Here is an 18,461-nt window from a genome sequence, read left to right on the forward strand (position 1 = left end):
GAGGCACTAGTTGACCACTGGGTCAACTGAGCAGGCACAGCACCTTGGAAACTCCCATGTTTGTTTGTTCTGGGAGCTCATCCAGCATGGCTTTTCTTGACCAGACACAATCCTGACTTGCTCTTGAGATACGAAGAGCTCTCAGACTACAATGATTTGACATGCACCAGTGACATGTATTATCAATCCAAACTAGACTGGTTGGTGTTATTTATCCACCAACATAACTGTGCTTGTCCTGCACATGGGATGGGTCATGGGTTTGTAAACTGTGATAGGAATCCAGCCTTCTTTATGAGCCTGTCGGGCACTCAGTATGTGCACAGCACTCTGTAAGCAACAAAAATAGACATGTTGCCTACTGCTGGATCTCAGAAATATCAGGACGCCCTTGGTAAGAGGGAAGCACGCCCAGGTGACCTTGAGCACAGCACAGTGCCTGTCCTCTGCTCTCCCCTTTCAGGCACAGAGCAGGAGCCACTGCCACAGGAGCTCTCCTCCATCCCAGGGAGTGCTGCATTTTTTAGGGGCACGAGCTGAGGAGCGCTTGAGCGCCCTGAGGCCGGGAGGTGAGAGTGGGAACAGGGAGCCCACACACGAGCACGAGCGATTACAGCGGATTTTCCTTCAAACGGCGAGACCCAGGCACACAGCTCTCCCGGGGGACGCTCCCCCTTGGCTCCGGCCTTGCGGCGCGGCGGGAGCTGCCCTCCCGCGTTCCCCGCCGCTCAGCGCGGTACGGCCGGGCGGCGAGGACGCGGTGCCGGGCACGGGGGTCGGAGCGGGGCGCGCAGCCCCATCCGCCGGGCGAGAGCGCCGCGCTCCCCGCGGCCGCGGAGGGGACTCCCGGGAGGGCCCGGCTGGCGCGGGGCGGAGCGGCCCATCCCGCCGCCGTGCCTGGGGAGGGTCCCCCGGGCCGCCACCGCACGCGGGAGACGGTGCCGCCCCTCGCAGGCTCCCAGGCAGCCGGGCACGGGTGTTCCCGCGGGAGCGGCGGCCTCTTCGGTGCGGGTGGAGCGCCAGGGCCCCGCGGGGCTCGGGCGGCCGGGCGGCGGGGCCGTCTCCCCCTCCGCGGCGGGAGCGGAGTGCGGCGGCCCGCGGAGGGGGCGGGGAGGATGACTTCATGCCGCCGGAGCGCCGTGAATTTAGGAGCAGCAGCTGCCGCCGCCGCCGCCGGCGGGATGTGGGGGTGAAGTGACAGCGGGAGCTGCCGCCGGCTGAGGGAGGAATAGCGCTGGGCACCCGCCGAGTCCAGGGGCTCTGGGCCGCCACCAGCAGCCGCTGCGGGAGAGAGGGAGGGAGGGAGGAAGATGCGCTGAGCCGGTCGCTGAAAGGTGAGCAGGAGCTGCCGGGCGCGGGGGCGGGTGGCGAGCGCTGCGGCGCTGCCCGGCCGGGGGAGCGCGGTGCGCCGCTGCGAGCCCCCGCTCCGGCTCTGCCGGCTGCCCACCCGGACAGCGTCTGGAGCAGTGCTGGGGCTCGTAGCTTCCTTCTCTTTCCTTCTCCTCCTTTCTGCCGTGGTTCCCTCCAAAAGCGGCAAGGCTGCCCTCTCTGAAGCGCCACAGTGTTGCGTTTTATCTTCCGTGGGCAGGATGTGCCCTGGCTCGGTGCCTGCTCCCCGCTCGGCGGCCCGGGCTGCACTCCCTGCCCGAGTCGGGGGCACCCTGTCAGTGGCGTAGCACAGGACGGGGGCGAGAGCGGGAGGGCTGCGACAGGTGCGGGATTGCGCCCCGGACTGCCCGGGCTCCCCCCAATCCGATGCGCGTTCCTCAAGTGACGGGGAAGACATCTTGGGGCAGAAGGGCTTCAGGGGAACAGAAGCAGAAAAAGATGTCATCTCTTACACTTTCCTGGATTTGGACGTCGCTTCGCAGGGAACCAAAGAGTGTAGAAGTTGGGAGAACAGGCCCTTACGCCAAAATGGATTCTGTCGTCTTCTTCGAAGACTTCTGTGGTTTTTTCCTTTTATTAATTTTTATCATCTAGCCCAAGGTTTGCAACAAACAAAATAGCAGCAGAATTTAAATGCTTTGTTTGTTAATGGAAGAATTAGTGAGTTGCTGTTCCATCATATCACCTGTAGAAGTGGAAAAAACAAGAATGCATGCATATTGTAGCTTGGCTGTTGACATTGCACATCGTGGTATGTACATACGTCTTAACATCAAATGAATAGTGCTTTGGAATTGAGAAGAAGGAAAAAGATCTGCCTGACCTATTTCTGTGCCTGATACACTGGTGGGTTTTGTTGGGTTTTTTTGTTGGTTGGTTTTTATGTTTTGTGTAACTTTGTTCTGTTTTCAAAAGGAGAACTTGCCCTGAAGCAGATATGGCAATACAAGAGGTGGGTGTGCAGAGGCAGCTCATTAGAATAAGCACTATCTGTGTATGTAATGGTTAATGGCTCTATGTGGTTTGGAAATGGAAGCAATGACTGTGTCTCTGGGAAGTAAAGAATTGGGAATTAATCTGTTCTTAATGAAAAAGCAAGCAGACTACTGGAAGCTGAAGGTTATTTTATTCAATGTCTATTTACCTGTATATTCATCTTCAAGGATCCTGTTTCCCAAGCATTCACAGAGAAGCTCAGACAGTTGAGGGATTCTTGGTTGTGGCTGAAGCCTCTGGTCATGGTGCTAGAATGACAGAAGTAATACTTAGGGAGGTAACAGGCAGTTGCTTTGTTTGTTGCCATTATTTCTGGGAAGATGTTTAAATACAGTCAGTACTGTTGCTGGGTATGCAGAAGGCAAATGACAGCTACAAAGACAGAAAATGTGTATAAAAAACAATTGAGGCTTCACAAGGCTGAAACAAAGAGCGAGTGATGAATTGCAGAGTCAGAAATCAGTTCAACAGACAAATCCTTTCTCTGAAACACAGTTATTAACTATGATCATGTATAGGCTTGTTGCTTTAAGCGTGTCATGGCACATGCAATGTATGTATTTCAAATTAGAAAAAAAAGTCTCATTTTGGCAAACCCGTATCTTTCGTCTACCATACATTTATTTTGCTCCTGTAAAACACTTGGAAGGATTGGTTAGGACATTTCTATTGGCTTTTCCTTTCTAGAATAAAGCATGGCTGGCTGTTTCAGAGGTTGCAATGTTTGTAGTGTTTGGCTGATTTCTTCTCTAGTTGCATTTGATTGGAAAAAGAAACCATGTAGCTGAGTCCAGATGCTTCACATATTAGCCTACCCATTCTACATAAAGTCAATTTCTTTACTGAAGTGAAGAAATCAAGTAATGGCCTCCCAGTCAGTTGTTGCAAGCACAGGGTAGTGTGAGTACTCACTAATGTTGACACAATGTTATCACAGCAAATTTAACTCTTTGTGCTTCCTGGCAAACCTAATATTTCAAGACTCTTTGTTAACAATTTTTTAAAACAATACGGTTGCAGAGATGAAGCAGTGGTTGACCAAGAACACGACTGTAAACTTAAATGACTTCTGTTTTTATCTTGTGTACTCTAAAGGCAAATGGTGTAATGTGCATTTACGTTGAAAAAAAAGTATATCTAATTATTGATGGGAGTTTAGTTCAATGGTGTAACTGATGTAAATCCACTTCCTACAGATTTCTTTCCCATAATTCTACTTGCTCCTTCTGTTACTGTAACTTCCATACTCCTGCCAACCAAAGAAAAGTGTTTTTATTGTGGTTGATTGGGGCGACAGCACCACTGACTGGAAGAACAGCCTAGTTGGCCAGCTGCTTGGTGCCAGACAGACTGGGTAGCAGCTGAGATTTAGTTGTCTTTTCCTCAGAGGTTCTGCTATTTTGGAACACTTCGTCTGAGTTTGTTCTTCAGATTTGCAAGAGCTTAATTATCTTTGAGGTTTCTAGGTTGCCGTCGGCCTTTGAACCAGCAGGTTCACTTACCCAGTTTTATTAGTGAGGACCAGATGGGTATGTTTGCAAAAGGCTTGTTTCCTTAGTAGAACACACTGGAAAACCCAGTGACCTTGAATGCACTTGAAGTTGCAGAGGTTTGATTTCACTTGTGGTCCTTTCCAAGGGCTGAGATGAAACACTACAGTTAAATACTTTTTCTATTATTATGAGAATTTTAAAAATGATGTTTCCAAGTGCTGTTTGAACTAACTGAAATGACCGTGTTTCAGAGCAAGCAGGTCATTTTTCACTTACATTGTTAGTAGGCTTTCAGTTGGATTATTTTTTCCAATTTAGGAATTCTATAAAAAAAGGCTTGAGCAGGGTAAAAGGGGACAGATATTACACAATGAACTTAAAACTATGTACTTTAGCATGTTCAAACAATCAAGAGTATTTCAACAACAGTGATACCATTTTTATTTTGGAGAACAAATGCATTCACACTTTCCAAATGCATGTCCTTCATGTGCAATAGCTCATGTTTCTGGGAGAGAAAAAAATGATTTCTGAAAAATAAATGCCAGACACAAACTGAAACTTTGTCTCCTACTATGCAAATGGATTTCATGCTGGACTAATTGTTAATAGGGGATCTTTATGTGAGTGCCCAGTCAACTGCAAAGGTAGCAATCATTAAGGAGAACTAACAGTTTTATCCATTTATAATATATTAGTGGTGGCAACAAGACAAGTATTGATTATCTTTTAATTTTGAATGTGACACAGTAAAGTAAGTCAGCACTTCACAACCCAAATAATAAGCCCCTGAGTTTAATATGAAATATGGAGACAGAAATGCAGAGTTCATGTATGCTTCTTGCAAAAGAAAGCTGATTGAAGCCTTTCCCTTGAAGGGGACTGTGTGTAAACAGCAGCACAAGCATGGATCTATTTATGTGTATTGCTTTCATGATGTATTGAGAAAGTCTCTGTATTGTCTACTCTTAGAAAATCACTTTATTGAAAAAACATAAAAGAAAGGATCTGATTATACAGGAACTGTATGTTTCCAGTATATATCGCAGTCTTAAAATATAATCATATCAGAGGAGAAAGTCACACAAAATGGACTCTTATAGGACAGTTGGTGCAAATGTCCCAGCCAAATGCCAGATCAAAAATTTTCTTTTCTTTTTCCTTTAATTCTTATGGTAGAACCAATAAGGTATGATAGTGGGTTTTGTCTTTCCTAACATACTGAAGACACGCTGCATTTCTGAGCTGGTCATATTCTGTGATTGTAAAGCAATTCCAGGGTATCTCTGCTCTTCTTCCCTGGCTGAACCAAGTATAAAACATGAACTCTGAGGAAGAGCTGTAGTAGAAGAATTTCCATGTCAGCTGAGGTGTAGTTCTCTCTAGCAGAATTTGGTTTGTTTTCTAGCCTTTATTAAAATTAATTTTAAAATGGGCTACACTGCTGTTCTTTGCCTTTACAGGACTCATGGGGAATTTAACCTGCCTTTATGGCAACTGCCTGGTCTCTGCACAGCTCTGTATCCCTTTCTGCACTCATGTCCCAATGATTCATCAGATGTAATGGGCAAATAGGTCTAATGACAACATACAGTCTTAGTTTCTCTTACTTTGACTGCTTTTTCTTGGTCACATTTTTGTTCTAGCAACTATTCCAAAGATCCAAAGGTATATCAAAGTTATCTTGGCAGCTGTTAGCTAGCCCATGAAATGTGCTGCAGCTTTAATGAGATCACATAGATCTTAATATATCCATATAATTATATATATTACATAATATATATATTTGCTAGCTATTCACTTATTTGCCTTCTACCTCCTACAGAATTCCACTTACACATATGGTGAGCATATAACTGTGGTGAAACGATCTCACCACCTGTTGTTTTAAAATAGCACAGATGCTTATTAATGGTCCTTCCATGATACTGTTTATAGTACATGTTAAACCTCACTTAAAATACTGTGGATCATGTTGGTAAAGGATATTATTACTTCAGCAGCAGCCTTAAATTGATTCCTGTTCAGCATCTTGACTTGTCGGTCGTTGGTAGGTAGGAGAGCGGTAAACTCCACAGAAGAGTCAAAGCTGTGATGCTCATTGAGTGAGCTGTCATGGAATCCTTCACAAGGTGTTCTGTGGAAGTGCCTGCTGCCTTTTGGATAACTAGTCAACCCCAAAATCTGCAAAAATCATGAGCACACAGATTGGCTAACTCATAAGTCTTGTGCTCAGCTGATATGAATTCCTTCAGGCCAAGCTCAACAGCACTTTCACACTTCAAAGCAAGGGAAAGTAAATAATTGCAGAACTTTAGCCTTGACCAAGATTGTTGCCTAATGTATATGTATCTTTTTGTCATGGAAAAGTCATTTCTAAACTGACTAAATTAAGTTTAGGTGTATAAATATTCCATTAACTCCAGGGTTTTTTTGTTCTATCTCAGGAGTCACTGGGATTCTCAGTTTTGCTTTCAAACAATTTCTAGAGTTCTTCTTAATACTTCTGCTCTGCATTTCTACAACTCTACATTTGTTTTGGAATTTTTTTTATTTTTTGGTCTAACCCAGTCAAAGTAGAAGTTAAAAATGTATCTCTCCTTTGAAATCATCTATCCACATGTAGACCAAGAAAAGTTCTTGATGTTAAGTGTCAGTTCGCTGAGATGTATATTTGAAAGTGCAGTCAGGCTAAACAGATTCAGCTACTTTCAACCTTCTCAAGGTGCTTCCTTGAGGCACAGAAAGTTCTTGATATTTGTATGTTGCTAGCGAATTCCAAGAAAACTTTTATATACTAAAAAAAATATATAACAGAAAAAGGAACGAAAGATGGGTCTCATCCAAGTTTAGCAAAAACTCCTCATAACTAGTAGGATGAGTAGCTCTGGATTTTTTGTGATTTTTTTTTTTAATGAAAAATATATATAAAAACTTCTTTTCCTGTGGTACATGACAGATGGCATTGATTATTTGTGTTTAGTATTGCTAATAAATTAAAGAAATAGTTGTTCACACTAAACAGTGACTGTCAGATGCCAGTTCCAATTATACAGGATGGGCAAAAACCTCTTCTTGTTCAGTAGAAAAACTCCATGGCATATTACAGTGTAGCTTGTAAGAATATAAGTCTGCTATTAAAATAAGATGGCTGGCAAAATTCCAGTAAAGGATGCTTAGAGAAGTAATGAATAAATTAGGTGGAGTAATCATCTTTTGATACAGTCTCCCAGTGTTTGGTGCTCAGCATTGATTAGGAGTTCTGTGGGCATAAAGCAATGTTTGCACTATTCGATTTAATTGCAGGAGGCATCATGTCCTCACTGCATGTGTTCGTTGATCTGATTTCTGTTCACAGGCTCCACAGTATCCTTTGGCATGATTCAGAGCATGTGGAGTGTAAGGAAGAAAGTCTCTTTGTTTTCCCTTAAAATTTGTTGCCTAATGGTTTAATTGGGGGCCTTTTTAATTGACATGATGTGAGTAATGTTAAACACTTGGGTTTTTTTCAGTTTCTCACAAGTCAAGATTTTCTGTCACACTCTTTTTCCTCAAGAACAGAATTGTCTTCCTATATGTACTCTTTCTGCACATATGGACTCTATTTCATATTTGTTTTATTCTTTGACGCTATTTTTATACTTCCTGAAAATTTTTTCTGATGTCCAGAATTCAGAAACTCTACTTAGTAGAACAATAATTTCATATTTATGTCCCATTTCTTTCCCATTTTTTTCACTATGCTTATTTTTTCCAGTTACTAATTGCGCTTCAATTGGGCTGAAACTTGTGTCCCTATGAGGGTTCTTTTCATTGTAGGATCAATACAATAATATGTTTGCATGACTTTAAAGTACTGGTGCCATTAGCAGGAGACATAAGAGTTGATAGGTGGATATCAAAAATGCATTTTAAATGTAAGAAAGAACAAACTGTAGTGTGTAACCTTACTGAGAAATTCAGTCATAAACCCTTCATTTGTTTTCTGTTACTGTTGTTTTAAAATAGTTGGATGATGGCAGCTTTACTGAGTTGGGCTAATGTTTTTGAGCTCAGACCTGGGAAGCAGAAAATAAGTGAATAGGATTTGTTAATGCATATAAGAACTGGAGCATGTGAAAATAATTCATACTCTAAAAGGCAGGCATAATGTGAAACACTTTATTAAAAAAAAAAAAAAAAAAACAACAAACCACACAAAACCAAAAATAGTCTGCTGAATTTTAAGTAACTGTTATTTGTAAGGTCTCATGGAGTCAAAACGTGATAAGAGATGTGAATGGAGTCTGCATAAATATAGAAGCTGTATGACTTGAGAAAGAGACATAGCTCATCAAAATGATTACAACATGCCTTTAAAGCCTAAGGGAACTACAGCTTTTTGTCAGTGAAATAAGCCCATTTTATCATATATTTGTTTATATACAAGCTAATAATGTTTCCAAACACCAAAACCTTTTCCAAGCAAAATATTTGTCCTGAATAGGGAGTTCTCTTAAATTATTCTGAAGAGCTTGAGGCTTTATGGAACACCTTTTTCTTTTTTTTTTTTTTCTTAAGCCTCCTTTGCTTATGTGTTTATTTGCCTGCAGGGCATACAGGTGCTGATTTACTGAATGGCAGCTATAATATTATACGATAGTAAGAATTGTATTGATGCCAGTGTCATTCACTCTAAGTGACAATATGCAAAAATAATGCCACCACTGCTACATGTCCTTTCAAAGTCTAATTTTTCTGTCTATACCTAATGTGGTACTACTTGGGGCTGACTGAGGCAATGGCAATATTCTCTTCAATTTTACAAAAGCAAAATCCCTGCTACATTGTGAAAAACAGGTGCAAAGCCTTCAGTCATCCCCAACTTGTGCACAAAGCATCTCCAAAACAGATAAAGTTTGAATGGGTATTTATAGAAGATGAACATGATAGCCTGCACCCAGAGGAACACAGATACTGTATAAGAAATTTAAGCATGTAATATCACTTCCTTGCTGATACTTTAGTATTCATTACATGTTCATGTAACAGTAGGCTTTTAATACTAGCTAATAATGGGGAATGACTTCATTAGCATTTAAGGAAGGAATTGAAAGTGTTTTGCATGGTGTAATTCAGTAGCCAATTGTCACTCTAGAGGATACTTTTCAACTTTACACTCTGCGCTCTTAGGGAATTGCTGTACAGACCAAAGAGCAAGAAGAAACATTTTTGTTATCCTCTTTTTCTCGAATACTGGCAAAATGTATTATTTATGTAGCCCCTTTCATCATGGAAGATCTCAAAATGCTTTTCAGCACTTCCATTTTCATTGACAATATTTGGAAATAAGGGATGAAAGCTGTTATTTAAACATTGTTTTCCCACAGTTGTATAGCCAATAAGACTGCAGATCAGGGAGTTACTTATGCAAATCTCCAGAAAAAGGTACTGATTTCTGATGACTGCTGCAGCACGCTGAGCTGTGGTATTTCCTTCCAGGCAGAAAATTCTCTTTCCTTTCACTTTTGTGCCTCATAGAAGCAATTTTTGAAGACCATTCATCCGTTAAAGACTGCTGCTCTGCTTGTTAAGCAGAGTTTCTAGTGGGATAACACGCTATGCACATACATCTTGTGTAAGTTTTCTAGGTCCTCCAAGTCCACTCTTTGTTTGCATTTCTGTTCCTCCATGTTCCTCTAGCATTCTTGGTCTGGTGAAGTCAGGGACTGGTACTTGTTTTGGAAGTGTATTTTTCCACTGAATCTTTTAGTGTAAAATTTTTGAGTTTAAAGTTGTCCCTTTTGGTAGCACAATATTTCTTAACTACTGTCTTGACTGTTTATTTGGAGTCTAACAGGTTGCATATGTTAAATAACTGGATATGGTTTCTTAAGCCAACTACAAGGCAGAATTCTAGAAAGAAGAAAATTTGAGCGCTGTTCTGAGGTCAGTGTCCAAATGAATGCCTATCTTCCTGTGGTGGTATGTTGCTTTAATTTCCTGGAGCAATGGGAGAAAAAGAAGTGGCGAAAACATTCCAAGTTTCCTCTGCTTTCCAGACTGTGTAATCTGAACACTGTGTATTTTTTGATCCTAAGGCACCACCTGAGCACTTCATTTTGCTGTCCAAGCATGTTTCTGGCAAGTAAGCTCTTCTATCCAGCTCCTCTTGAGAGGAGCAGTTGCCTGTGTCTCTGTGCTTAATAGTGATTCATTACACTCTCAGGGCTCATCTTCAGTGTCATCTTTCATAATTCTATTCTTGTATGAATTTTGGTGGCAAGTATGAAGTTTCTGAGTTTGGGTGGGGGGTTTTTTGTGGCTGGCTGTCAGCAGGATCAGAGTTGCAATCTTTCCTTTCAGTTAAACAATGTCTGTGAGTACTGCTGAGGACTTGGACAGTTTCATACATGACTGTTAAACTGTTGCCAAGGCTTTTTGTGCATTTTTGACTTACGTCAACTTGTTCTTCCAAAGAAGGCAAAACTTGTTCTGGGAATTGTTGTGGGTTAGATGGCATTTCCCAGCAGGTGATTTGAATGTTGTTCAGAAAATAAATTCTCCTTTTAGTTTACCTGACTCTCCTTTGATGTGGCTGCTGTTGAGGCAGGCCACATTTTTAGCTAATTTGTCTGGCTTTTCTCTGCTCAAACTGCTGAAAACAGTGGAAGCTTTCTATGCGTCCTGTGATACCTGTCTTTCAGCTAATGTTGCTTCTATGACATTCTTCTTGAACACTTAATCATATCTGCTATTTGTTCTGTTGAAAGAAACTTCAAATTCCCATCCCCCTTTCTGAAGTATTCCTGTTCTGCTCATGGAGTAGTAATTTCAGTAAAGTGTTCTACTTTGTATCTCTTTTTGAGCATATTTAAAAGCCTTTTTAAGGAAAGCAGAAATATTTTGGAGTATTGTGGTTTTCGTAGTAACAGGTGTAGATACTTTCAGTAGTTTTACTTTCTACATGTGGGGTTTTTTTGTGAGAGATGTGACAATCCAAGATAAGTCATAATTTAGCACCTTAAATTTCTGGATTATCCCTATATAATCCCTATTCTAATTTATAATGTAATTAACATTCTGATAACAGTGGCCAAAATACTAGACTTTTCTTTGTCACCAAGATGCCTCTGTTGTAAGAGATTCTTTTGTAAGTAAGGACATAAATGTGGACAGGTTGGAAAGTTGTTAATGGGAGTTAAATGTCACCAGAAGAGTGGGAGGGTGGATCTGGTGCATGTCCTTCTGGATGAGTCAAAAATATAATATCTAAAAACTCAATTGTATATATGTAGTCATGTTGATACACATTATCAGTAGTTTGTCCAGTGGCTGACTTTTTCTCTCTTCTTCCATATGAGGTGCCATCTCTGGAACAAGTGTCAGCCCAATATGAGTGAAGGAGCAGTTCCTTTTACGAAGATTAGTAATAGCAATTTGAGTAACCCGAATTAAAGGTACCTGTGATCTCCACTCTGAACTTTTCCTCTCCTTTTTTCTTTTCTGCATGTATATGTATTTGGGTATTAGTTAGGTGCTTCTATCTTACGGTTTGGGCATAAAGACTTCTTACGCAAGCTAAGGAACAAAGACTTCTGTATTGGGTTTTTTAATTTTGTTTTTCTTATAGGTTTCTACTGTTCTCTCCAACTAGCCAGCTCACTGAAAGCCAAAGTCTTATACTTGGCTTGACAGTTGTTTTTATCTAACCCAGCTGATGTATCACTAAAGGAAAAAGTATTCAGAGAAGCATGAAAAGATTCAGTAGGATCAAATAGCAAAGCATATTTTATTCCATGCAGGAGCAGCCATTGAAAGCTAAAAGCAAGCTAAAGAAAGAGCCATTAATTGTGGGAAGTTAATGTAAAATGGGAATCATGAGAGATAATTTTTCAAATCCTTTCAGCTACTGCACGCATTGAATCAGAGGTCTTAGGTTTACAAGTGATCAAGTATAAAGAGAGATAGAAAAGAAGCCTATTAGGGATAAAGTAAAATTGTTGAAGTGGCCGATACATACCTGCCCAAAATCAGCTGAGTGTGAAAAGACTCTCTTCTTTCCTACCCTTGAGGACGGTTTTAGACACATTTGACCAGAAATGTTGCTTATTTAAGGTGGCATGAATGACATCTGAGAGTGAGACAGAGATGAAGTCAGTATCCATGTGGTTCTATAAATAAAGAAGGTTGCATGCAAGGCCTTGCTGAATGCTGGCTTGTCTGTTAACTGAAAGGGCTAACTCTTCACAAGTTTAATTCAAGTTTTATTCCTTCAAGCACTTGATTGTTCAAAACTAAGCCAAGGCAGAACACCGGTTACTTTCTTTTTTTATTTCTCCTTCCCTATTTACTGATTGCTTCCAGAGCTTCACGTCAAACTTGATGAAAACATAATTCTCTCTTTTGTAGTCATTTGCTTGATTTCACCTGGGAAATCTTCACACAACTGTATCTGACAATAACCAGTTACTCCTGAGGGATCCTTTGTCATCCTCTAAAAATTCTTTTGTCTCTGAACACAAGAGGAATAAACAAAGACTGGAATAAGCTCTAAAGTTCCAACCGAGTGCTTCATCTTGTGCACTTGGGTAATCCACAGCACAATTACTTGGACTGTGCACATGTGCATGTCTTTGCATGGAAACTGGAATGATGGTGCAGAGAATGGGAATGCCTAGGTCTCATCCTGACATTTTATCATGACAAGTCTGCAAAGTAATTGTGAAACATGCAACTTTAATGTTTTGTCTCGCTCACTGGCACATTTTGCTGCCAATTTTCTTTTAAAAAAAGAAGGTAGGCTTCTTTCTTTAAAAAAATTCTTATAATTTAAAAAATTACAAAAGCTAGTCTGCTACCTGCACTGAGTAATACTTCAACTGTTTCATTTGCTGGAGCGGGTCCAGTAGGATCTATCAGAAAGCATGGTTTAGCCCTAGTTTTCTCATGAAAATACCTGTTTTGGCAAGTAGTTTCTATTTCCACAGTTGCTGGGAAGAGGATGTACTTGACGCTTTCCCATCTATCTGAAGCTGAATAGAAAGTTTTACACTTATGTGGCTTATCTCAATGTGCAAACTTTCTACCAGGTGCTTTGAGGGAGCTAAAATTGTGTTCCTTCAAGCAACATATTTCAGAAAGAAAGTAGTTAACCAAATTGCTATTTGTAGTTTTCTCTACTCAAAGTGCCTTTTTGAAAAGATACTTCACCTAATAACTGAAATTATTTTGACTCCTTCCTCAAGCTTCCTGGGAGAAGACATAGGCCAGAGAGTTTTTATATTCAAGGGAGAATTTTCTACAAGCTTTTGATGAAGTCCACTCATTTCTATGGAACATTTGTGGTATTCTTCTCATCTTCAGATGGCATCTGTGACAAATTTTCTAGTCTTTTTCTCTTACTATGTGTATATAAGCTACCAAAAAGAGTGGAATTTATTTGTGCCACATTGTTGGATAAACTTTCTTAAAAAAAACCCAAGCGTCACTCAAATTTAAATTTAACTGTTCACCATTCCTTCTTCCATGCTTCTGTACTCTTCACTTACATTTTTTTGGAATAGCAAGGAAATGACAGAAGTCAAAAGAAAGCTAATCTAAGATCTTCTACAAAAAAAAGGTGAATATAGTGACTTAGTTACCAAGATCTGTTGAGCTGATAAATCCCAGGCAAAACAATAGAAAAAGCAAAGCTGTACGTGTAAAGTATATTGAAAGACAGGATTATAATTCATGCAGATCACTGATGGCTAATGAAAAAAGATCCTGTCAAAGAGACTCTGACATGCTGGCTTTACATATTTTGGAGGTTACAAAAAATACACTATTAAGCCTATTTTACTTGGTAAAAACTGAAGTTGAGGCTATTTCCCATATTCCAGGCAAACACGGTGGTGGTTTCAGCACTGTTCAGCATTCAGGTGTATTCAGTTCATACCTATGACTTACCCACTGCAGCTTTTTTTGTACCATGTGTCAGGAATGACTTCCCAAAAAGTAGTTCATAGTGGTGTTTAGATCAGTACTGGCCCAGACGGTAAGCAGCTCCTCCTGTGTCCACTGTGAAAAGATTCCTAGAAGATGGAGTTAAGAGTCTTACCTCCTCAGAAAATACCAGTATCTATTTGAAGGAAAATGCCTGGTTTTCCCGTTTTTTCTTCTGTCTCTGCAATGGTTTGCAATATTTGTAAGTGTTCCGTTACCTTTCTCTCTTCCCTGACTACCACCCTGCTCCCTCACCCACCCCACCAAGAAACAAAAGCAAGAGGGAAGTTTTTCCTACAACAGAGAGTAGAAGCAGAATTCAGAAGAGCTGTGAATAACTGGAGAGCTGATTTCATACAGCTGATTTGCCCCAGTTGAAAAAATTGTTTACTGATAACTTGCCTTGACACAAATCTTTCTTTTGAAATAGAATTCTGAAACCAAAGAAATGCAAACTAAGTTTACTTGTTAAAAAGTGTTGGTACTCAGAATATATAAGTATAGCAAATTTCTCAACAGTATCTTAAAAATACTTCTTCATAAGACTCACTAAGAATGTTTGTTAGCTGAATTCAAAGGCAGCACAAACCAGATTGAGTTCTACCAGACCATCTAAAAAACCTGCATGGCGAGTGCTATTTTGTCTGTCTACATCTAATGCATCTGTGGTCCTGTTCATTGCAAACTTATGTAATAAATCCACTAAAATGGTCCCTTTCTTGCTGTAAAACTATGAAACTGTTGAAACACTGAAACTGGACATTTCTGTTTCTTTCCATATGACTCATCACTTTGTTTGCCTCATTTAAATGTTTTACAACTCATTAATTCCTTCTCATTATTTTGTGTGTCTTAGTTCTTTCTACTTTGTTTGTACTGGGCAATAAGAACTCTGTTTTATTTGTCTTTTTGCATTTCAAACTTTGGTACAGGCTGCTCTCCATTTCAGCTCCTTGTTCCATCTACAACAGAGTAAGATTCTTCCAGACATCAGCATGTTGCCTAAAAATCAAGAGGGTGGTTTAATGTCCCACTATCTTCCCTACTCCTCTTGTGGGAGATATAGTGAAATCTTGACTGCTGTGAAAACAGCTGCCTGCCAGCTGTGCCACATGCATGTTACCTAGTACCATGACGAGAACCTCTTGTATCTGTTGCAGTCAGAGGATGCTGGCTGGGTCTTTCAAATTATTGAAAATGGCACATGAGACACAAGATGAAGAAATGCAAAGAAAAAGCTCACCAATTATAATGAACAAGGTCTTTCAAGAAGTCTCTGAGAAGCAGCTTAAGAAAAAAAAACCAAACCAACACAAACCAAAAAGCACTGAAAAAACCCCAAACACCAAACAAAAAGTCCCCAAACCCTCCCACTTTAGAACATACTTATTTTTCAGTGCTGTGGTTGGAACACCATATGAGAGTTCCTTTTGCAGAATCCTTTGTTTTCAGCCTCTAGCAGTTCCAGATCACTCTGTGTTTGTATCCCTCCCCCTTCTTCTTCTTTTCTCTCAAAGAACAAATATGAAGGTCAGGTCTGGGCTCAGACCATGTATGTGAGTGATTGATTTTTCGTATACACCTACAGCTTTTTTTCCTAACTTCCTTTACAAAATCCTAGGATGAGGGAACCTCTCTGCAAAAATGCATAATTAAGTCATTTTTTCCAGATGCTATTAACAGATACAATTTCTTATTAGTTTTTTATATTACTACTTCAAAAATTCTTTTAAAAATAAAACCTTATTTCAATGTCTGCTTGCCCTTTGTGTTCCAAAGGCTAGCTTGTGGGCCAGTTTATAAAGGAGATCATGGTTCTGCCTCTTGTACTTTGCTACTGAGCTTGTAGGTATAGTATATATGTAAGACTTTATTAGATAGAATATGTATATGCATTAAAAGCAAAATGCATAACAGCCTTTAAGCTATCATCAAGCTGAAGGCCAGAGAATGTGTGTTCTTGCAAGTTTAGGAGTTAAGTATGCAAATCCTCAGCTTCTCTTGAGGTATTATATTTTTTTGACTGTATGGGTAGAATCTGATGAGAATTCAGCCTGTGAAAATTCTCCAGTAAAGTTAATTAAAGCTGGTATCCTGAGAACACTTTGCATTAATTTTGAATTAGATTATACTTTTACTTTCTGCAATCTTAAGTAATCACATCTTAATGGTTACTCAATCTATAGCACTGTTTGGGGCTTAAAAATATCAAGGGGTATATTCCTAATTGAATGCTGGTATGTGGGAGAAGAGGGGTAGGTAGATATTGGTCCCCTTTTCTAAAGGGGAAACAGATTCCGAGCAGAAGGCAGAGAAAGAGGAAAAGGGCAGCTGGTCCTTCAGGACAAGAAATGGCAGCAGGAGGCAGCAAAGTAATTAACAGGTCTTTCTCCAGATGAGACGGTGGCCTTTACTGTGCCTAATTACACAGGCAGTAATTTAAAACACACTGTCTTGTCTCACAGTTGGATCTTGCAGTGCCTGGTTCATGCAGGCAGCCTCCTGGAGTCTCAGGCCTGTAAGCAGAAACCCAGGTAGTCTTTGCCTGAGACCACAAGCTGAGAGGACAGATTTCTTGTGAAGAGTTAGAACTGTCATCCTTTTTGGATTAATGTCGTAGTTTAATCCTTTGTAGATTAATGGCTTTGGCCTGTAATGTTACTGTTTCGCATTGTACCAGGATACAAAGGAGTATCAATTTCAGTGTAAACCTGGGCTCCAGTAAGCAGAAAGCTAAAATCTGATTTTGCAAACTCTGAGCAGATATGTCATTAAATGGAAAATATTTAGTTAATTGTACTATACGTCAGGAATGGGCAAATCTAGAGCAGGCTGTACTATTGTCAGGGAATCATCTTGCTAAGACTCAGCTGTGTGTCTAAGTTGGGGGCTATATTTCACCTATGACATGGTGATAACTTTTTGAGCTCGTTAATCATGGGTTAATCAATGTTCCTGTACCCTTCGCTTCTCCAGTGCTGTTAATGAGACTGGACTCTTGAGCCAAGAAGGTATCTGGGAACTACATACAGCCTTGAGGAAACTGAATTCAAGACTCTAATCTTTCCTATTTTACTTAAAAACACTAAGAATCTAGAACTGCTGGCCAGACTCTTTGTATTTGCATACCATCTGTCTCACCTCAGATCTGGTAAGTAGGACTCTCTGATCTTGAACTTGCTAAGAGGCACCAGTGTGCCATCACAATCATTCAGACAGCTGCTACAAAAGGGATACATTGACGTGTTAACTCAAGTTTAGTGGAGGCTACAAAAAACGTGAGGCTGGAGCACATGATGTACAAGCAGGGACTGCAGGAACAGGGTTTGTCCAGCATGAGGAAGACACTACAAGGAGGTCTAACAGCACTACCTGAGGAGGCATGGTGAAGATGTTGTAGACTTTTCTTGGAGGCCTGCAACAAAAGGGTAAGTGGCAATAGTCACAAGTTGCAATACAAGAAATTCCAGCTAGATGTAAGGAAAATCTTCCTCTTAAAAAATGGTTTAGCACTGGTACAGCTTGGCAAAATGCTTGGGGAACCTCCACCCTTGGAGATACTCCAAATTCATCTGAAGTCCCTGAGCAACCAGACTGAAGTTTGAGCTTAGCCTACCTGTGAGCAAGTGGTTGTTGGACTCAATGGCCTCCAGATATCCCTTACAAAGTTTTTGTGTGATTCAAAGACTGGTGGTTTACTAGGTGTACCTGTACAGTCCTGACTCAGGGTCCGAGTTTAACTCAAAAACCTGTGTGGGGGTAGGGAAGAAGTGAATCTCACTGCTCATCTTCCACATAATATCTTCATTCTAAGGAAGGAGGAGACTTGGTATCCAGACTGTCCTCAGTCTCAAGGAACCCATGGACACAACCTCCAGTAAAATGTCTGTTGAAGTTGGTTTATCAGTTAGAACCGCAATTGTTTTCCTTCTGGTCCTGTGCCTTTTTGCAGACAAGGATGCCTAACTCTTTAGTCTTATGATTTGTGTGCTGAAGACTAGGAAACCTCCACTTCTGCTCCTTAGATTAAATGCGTTGATTTTAATGGTCTCTAGAGTAAAATATGTGAGCAGTTCTGGAAGTCCTCTTAGCTTTTGGTGTTATGCTTAAGACAAGCTTTTCCATCACATGGTGCTCATTTCACAGGAATAAGCTGATGTAAGATCATGCAAGAGACAGAGCTTTAGTTACACCTGAGAGTGTCCAAATGCAGCAGAGCAATGCTCAAGTGCCAAGATGAAATGGGTCTCAAACTCCTATGTGTAGAAGAGAGTGACGGCAAGCTGCTTTTCTCCTGAACCTGCAAGACATGACCACAGTCTTTTTGTGAAGAGATGATTTTTTTTTTCCATATGCCGCTGCCACATGTGAAATTCTTACTAAGACAATGAGACATGAACAAAATAAGCAATTCCATATTTAGGTATTAATGACTTTGTCATTGTTTCATGTACCTTACTCTGGTGCAGAAAAACCACAGATATGTGACAACAGGCCTTGCAAACTAAATTTATCCTTCTGTAAAATCCACCCACGCAGAAGATATTCAAGAAAAGCTCCATCACATGCTGAAATCTGTGAAAATAAAAGAACCTTGGGAAGTAAATTAATTTAAAT

General features: G+C 40.6%; 1 protein-coding gene across 2 annotated transcripts in view; it reads left to right on the forward strand.

The window, feature by feature from the left end:
* Positions 1-444: 444 nt before the first annotated feature.
* Positions 445-18,461, forward strand: part of PKIA (cAMP-dependent protein kinase inhibitor alpha) — a 44,379-nt gene continuing 26,362 nt past the window's right edge. Inside the window, exon 1 of one of the 2 annotated variants that reach the window (XM_082276783.1) lies at positions 445-569. The gene's annotated coding sequence lies outside the window, so the exon portion shown is untranslated. Of the gene's footprint in view, positions 570-1,189; positions 1,335-18,461 lie in introns of those variants that run through there. The other variant, XM_082276782.1, reaches the window with a different exon arrangement.

Source organism: Coloeus monedula (assembly GCF_965178545.1).
Source record: "Coloeus monedula genome assembly, chromosome: 1".
In the NCBI taxonomy this organism is placed as follows: Eukaryota; Metazoa; Chordata; class Aves; order Passeriformes; family Corvidae; genus Coloeus; species Coloeus monedula.